Raw genomic sequence first — 6,632 nt, forward strand, 5'->3', positions numbered from 1 at the left:
CCACCCATGACGTAGAGCGCAGAGCCTGTGGCACGTGTAGGGAAAATTTGGTGGCTGAGTCTTTTCCATAAAAAACAGCGCTGAACGTGTTCTGGTCGGCAGTTGTTATATGAACTTGGAGATAAAGGCAACACAAGCGGCGTTCGAGCAATGTATTCTATGTTGAACTCTCAGCCTTGGCTAACCCATAATCCATAACGTCGAGCGCGGAGCCCTTAGACATGTAGGAAAAACAGGTGTGACCAAAGGACCGCAGTTGACCACCCATAACGCAGAGCACGGAGCCCGGAGCACGTGTAGGGAGAAGTCAGAGACTGGGTCATCTCCGAAGAGAATAGAAAAGAAAAATTGTTGCTCTCCAATCAAAAAATGTTTTTGCTATATGGAAAACATGCTCTGCGATCGAGTTTGGCAATTTGGAGAAATCGTGTTCGACGTTTTGGAGAAAACTAGTTCGGCGATTTGGAGAAATTGCGGTTGGCATTTTGGAGAAATCATGTTCGGCATTTTGGAGAAAACTAGTTTGGCGATTTGGAGAAACCGTGTTCAGCGTTTTGGAGAAAACGAGTTCGGTGTAGTTACGACGATTACGTATTGGAGTTCGTTATGAAGTAGCATATAGCTCGGCGACCACAAGTGGTTGTTAATCCATAATAGAAACAAAACGGAGACAAGTTATGGAGACCAAAAAACATTACTGAATATAAATTTGTAGAGTATATATCTATAGTGTTTCAAGGATAGAAACGTATAAGGTGTTCAATGTTCCACTAGTTGGGAACATTGACTCCTTCTAAGTCACTTAGGCAATAAGAACCTGGTCGAGTAACCTCCTCGACGACGTAAGGCCCTTCCCAAGGGGAAGAGAACTTGTGCAAACCTTCAGTCCTTTGTTTCCTGTGGAGAATGAGGTCACCGACAGAGAATGAATGACCTTTGATGTTTCAGTTGTAGTACCTTCGCAAACCTTCCAGATATTTAGCTATACAGACACAGGTGATTAGGCGCTCTTCTTTGACTCTATCGATGTCCTCAGACCGAATAGCCTCGGCCTGCTCTTCGTCATAGTTTTCCACTCTAGGTGCTCGGAAAGTAACATCCGCTGGTAGTATGGCTTCTGAGCCATAGACCAGAAAGTATGGAGTTACACTAGTGCTATGACTAGCTTGAGTATGTAGTCCCCAAACTATAGCTAGAAGCTCCTTGAGCCATCTGCCCAGGTGCTGTTCTTTTTTCTGATACAATTGCTTTTTTAGGGCATCAAGGATCATGCCGTTTGCCCGTTCAACCTGACCATTGGCTCTTGGATGGGCAACGGAAACATATTTGATGGAGATGTAATGGTCTTCGTAGAAATCCTAGAAATGACGTCCAGTAAACATAGTTCCGAGATCGGTGATGATGCTGTTTGGTAGACCAAATCTGTGGATGATATCTTCAAAGAGCTCAACTGCCTTCTTTGTAGTAGCCAAGGCGAGTGGTTTATATTCAATCCACTTGGAGAAATTGTCAATGGCGACATATATGTACCGAAAACCACCTGGTGCTGGCTTAAAAGGCCCGATCATGTCTAGTCCCCAACATGCAAAGGGCCAGGAAGCTGGGATGGTTTGCAGCTCTTGCGCCAGCACGTGTATTTGCTTAGCGAAGAATTGGCATCCTTCACAACGTCGGACGAGATCTTCTGCATCAGTGATGGCTGTGGGCCAATAAAAACCAGCTTGGAAGGCCTTGCTGACCAATGTTCTCGAGGCCACATGGTTGCCGCAGGAACCAGAGTGAATTTCAAGAAGGAACTTCACTCCCTCCTCTTGGGTGATGCACTTTTGCAGTATCCCTTCCTTGGCACTTTTTCTCATCAAGCTGTCGTCCACCAACACATAAAGCTTGCTTCGATGAACTAGGTGTTCAGTTTCAATCTTGTCCGTGGGTACCTCGGCGTTGGTGAGGTACTTGATGAATTGATCCCTCCAATCGGCGACCGGTGAAGGTACCGCAAGTACCAACTACTCAGCAAGGGGAACTTCTTCAACTTCCTTATCTTCTTTGATGGATGGCGCTAGGAGATCTTGAACGAAAACCCTCGGTGGAATCGCGGCGCGAGAAGAACCGAGCTTGGATAATTGGTCGGTGAGTTGATTTTGGTCACGTACCACGTGGTGATACTCGATGCCATAGAATTTTCCTTCAAGCTTCCTGATTTCAGCACAGTAAGCGTCCATCTTCTCGCTGGAACAGGACCAGTCTTTGTTGAGCTAGTTGATAACCAGTGCAGAGTCCCCATACACCATGAGGCATTTGACACCGAGCACGACGGCTATACAAAGACCATGGAGACATGCATCGTATTCCACGGCGTTGTTGGAGGCCGGGAAGTGTATCCAAAGAACATAACGTAGCTTATCCTTGGTCGTCGTAATGAACAGAATGCCCACACTAGCACCATTGATATTAAGGGCGCCGTCGAAGTACATTACCTAGTGTTCGGGGCAAACAACGGTGATAGGCTCTCGGATCTCGGTCCATTCAGTAACGAAGTCAGCGAGCGCCTGTGACTTAATGGTTGGTCTGCTTCTGAATTCAATGGAATAGGTGCTGAGCTCAATAGCCCATTTAATGATGCGTCCATTGGCTTCTTTATTGTGAAGAATGTCCCCCAAGGGGAACTCAGTGACCACGACGATCTTGTAGTATTCGAAGTAATGTCGGAGCTTGTGCGACATAATCAAAATTGCGTATAACAGCTTTTGTACCTGAGGATAACGAGTTTTTGGCTCATTAAGTACTTCACTAATAAAGTAGACCGGTCGTTGCACCTTGTAAGTGTGCCCGACTTCCTCACGTTCGACGATGATAGCTGTGCTCACGACGCGAGAAGTGGCGGCGATGTATATGAGCAAAGTCTCGTCTGGCCTTGGTGCTATCATGATTGGCGACTTTGTCAAAAATAACTTGAGCTGCTCGAAAGCTAAGTCTACCTCCTCCGACCAGGAAAAGTACTCGAAGGCCTTGAGGAGCTTGAAGAAAGGTAGCCCTTTTTCACCGAGGTGTGATATGAAGCGGCTTAAAGCAGCCATGCAACCTGTAAGCTTTTGTATATCCTTGACACATGTTGGCCGTTTCATATTGGTGATGGCGGAGACCTTGTCAGGATTAGGCTCGATACCTCGAGCACTGACTATGTAGCCTAGCAGTATACCGGATGGAACTTCAAAGATGCACTTTGAAGGGTTCAACTTCCATCGGTACTTGTTTAGGTTGGCGAAGGTTTCTTCGAGGTCGGCGATAAGGTTGTCGGCTGTCTTGGTTTTGACGACCACGTCATCGATGTAGGCTTCGACATTGCAGCCGATCTGCTGGTTGAGGCACATCTAAATGGCCCTTTGATAGGTAGCCTCGGCGTTCTTGAGTCCAAAGGACATAGTTTTATAGCAGTATGCACCGAAAGGTGTAATGAATGACGTCTTTATCTGGTCTTCTTCCTTGAGGGAGATCTGATGATAGCCAAAGTAACAGTCAAGGAAAGAGAGTAGTTCGTAGCCAGTGGTAGAATCTACAACCTCATCTATCCGAGGCAAGCCAAAGGGGTCTTTAGGGCAGTGTTTGTTAAGATCAGTATAATCAACGCACATTCTCCATTTTTTATTCTTTTTTTGAATGAGAACAGGGTTTGCTAACTAATCCAGATGATACACTTCTTTTATAAACCCGTCAGCTAAGAGCCATTTTATTTCTACCCTAATAGCCTCCTTCTTGTCTGGCGTGAATCGGCGGAGTTTCTGCTTGATCGGTTTGGCGGTCGGCGAGACATTCAACGAGTGCTCGATCTTCTCCCGTGGTACCCCCGGCATGTCTGCAGGCTTTCAAGCAAACACATCGGCGTTGGCATGTAGGAAGGAGACGAGCACGCCTTCCTATTTGGGGTCAAGGTGAGCCCCAATCTTCACGGTCTTGGAGGCATCGTCGAGGCCGAGGCTGACCTCCTTGATTTCCTTGGACTTGGCGGAGGCGCGGGGAAGCTCTAGCTCTAGAATTTCCATGTCGTCGGCGGGTATTGTCTTGGCTTTGGTGACCATGCTAGCCATCTAGATGGAGATGTCGGTGGCTTCGGCGAGAGCGAGACTCTCTGTCTCGTAGGCGTAGGCAACAGAAAGGTTGGCCCGCAGAGCCAGGACTCCTACAGGCGAAGGCATCTTCAACACCAAATACGCATAGTGTGGTATGGCCATGAATTTGGCCAGAGCTGGTCGGCCAAGTATGGTGTGGTAGGCGATGTCGAAGTCGGCGGCGTAGAAGTTCATATGCTCTACGTGGTAGTTGCTTGCCGTGGCGAACTGAACTGTTAGGGTAATCTCTCCAAGTGGTCTGGATGCCCTTCCAGGTACCACACCCCAGAAGGAGTTCGAGGGTGTAAGATCTAATATCGTGAGGCCTAACTCCCTTAGGGCTCTGACGAAGAGTAGGTTCAAAGCACTGCCACCATCAACAAGGACTTTTCTAAAGAGCACCTTCTGGATGGTTGCGTCGAGGACGAGGGGGAAACGCCCTATATATGGTATGTCTGCCCACTGGTCGGCCCTGCTGAAGGTGATGGGGATCTTGAACCATGGGCAATAGCTGGGGTCGGCGATAGTTTCTTCTAAAGCGACGGCAAGCACTCATCGGGCAGCAAGCTTCCATTCCCTTTGACTCTCAGTGGAGGCGAGGCCCCTAAAGATGGTGGTGACCACCTTATCATGATCATGAAAGGCGTTGTTGTTGTTCCTAGGCGGTCGGTGACCTCCGGCTCCATCGTTGGCATCATCATTGAGCCTCTTGTCCTAGACCTCCCTGGCGAGACCAATGCAGTCCTTCATCTTGTGTTTGGCATTCTTGTGAAGAGGGCACGGACCGTCGAGGATCTTTTGGTACTACTCGTCATAGTTACGCTTGGCGTGAGGTTGACTGTGGGGGTATTAACCCCTTGTACCCTTACGGCTAAGCTTGGGCTGGCCCAGATTGATGGGTTCGGTCCACTCGAAAGAGACGTGCGGCCCAGTTAACCTGATCGGAGTCCCGCACAAGGAATCAAGATGGATTTGGCAACCAAGCAGGATCCTGGTCGGTTAGAATAGGAATCCTTATCCAGTCACATATGGCAACTGTAATTGACTAGGATTAGTTTCCAGATCTGTAACCCTGCCCCCCGGACTATATAAGGTGGGCAGGGGACCCCTCTAAAAACATCTCTCATTGACATACAGCAATACAAATCGGACGTAGGACGTAGGTATTATGCCTTCTTGGCGGCCGAACCTGGATAAAACCTCGTGTCTGTCTTGCGTCACCGTCTTGTTTGGGGCTTGCGCATCTGTCTGCCGATAATCTACTACCTTGGGCATACCCCTAGGTGGACTGCCGACCATATTTCGTTGACAGTGGCGCGCCAGGTAGGGGGTGTGCATACTGCTCTCCAAGCAAACAAGATGGTCATCATCTCTGGCTCCATGGCTACGCCCAATGGCCTCATGTTCACCGTCGGCCAGATCACCTGGACCACCGGCTCCGACGACTCCATCACCATGACCATGGAGGGGGTGTGGATCCAACCTGCGCCGATGACTACTTCACCTGCATCGGCTACGGCTCCGACCACGGTGAACACGGCTCCGACCACGACTAATATGGCTCCGACCACGATGGATCTGGCTCCAACCACGGTATATCTAGCTCCGACCACGCCTATAGCCACGACGACAACCCGTCATCCGCTTCCCCGCTACAGAGGAAAGCAGATCGACAACACCGACCTGCTCGACTCCATCGGTCGGGTCGGCATCAAACTCGTCGAAACCCTAGCTCTGGTAAGCACGATTCAAAGCCAACCTAATGAGCAGATAATAGCTCCCCACAACAGATCTATCTGACCAGCTCGGACCTGTCGCCCTACGCGATTTGGAACAGATCTCGTGGTCGTATCTACTCCTGAGGGGCGCTTCGCTCGTCGCTAGCCAGCCTTCGCGATGAGTCTCCGACTCTGCAAGTACGAAGTCCCGATGGAGAACCACCAGGTCCAGCCCTACGGCCTGCAAAACGCTGCCTCCACCTACGCGTACCATCTACGACGCCGCTCGGATCTGTGTCCTGTACACCGATCTCAGCCGAAGCCATGCAACATCGTCAACATGGTCCAGATTGAAGATTATCAAGAAGGATCCGTCCACACGGTCCGAGAGGGCGACTCCTGCTCCTCATCCGGCATCGCATCCAACGCATCTGTCCACACCGAGCTTTAGCATCACGAAGATGAAGGCGTCAAATACGATCTGGATCTACCAGACCACGCCCCAGGTTTCCCCCAATTTTCATCTTTCCCGCCGAGACGAGGGGATTTGATCCATGTTGTCAGCAATGACGAGCCACCAGCGGTCGGTGAAACAGAACAAGAAAAGACTGCACGCGAAGCACGCAATATCGACCGATTTAATCGCCGGCAAATTGAAGCTGAAGCAGACCAGGAGGCACGACGCATAAGGGTCCAACCACGTGACCTCAACAATGCTTTCGACAGGGTGGGGGACAAACAAGTCTTCAAGACCCCAAGCGCCAATGTAGCCGTCGCCATGGCGACGATGCAACGGCTGCCCAACACT

This window comes from Miscanthus floridulus, chromosome 12 (assembly GCF_019320115.1).
Source record: "Miscanthus floridulus cultivar M001 chromosome 12, ASM1932011v1, whole genome shotgun sequence".
Lineage (NCBI taxonomy): Eukaryota > Viridiplantae > Streptophyta > Magnoliopsida > Poales > Poaceae > Miscanthus > Miscanthus floridulus.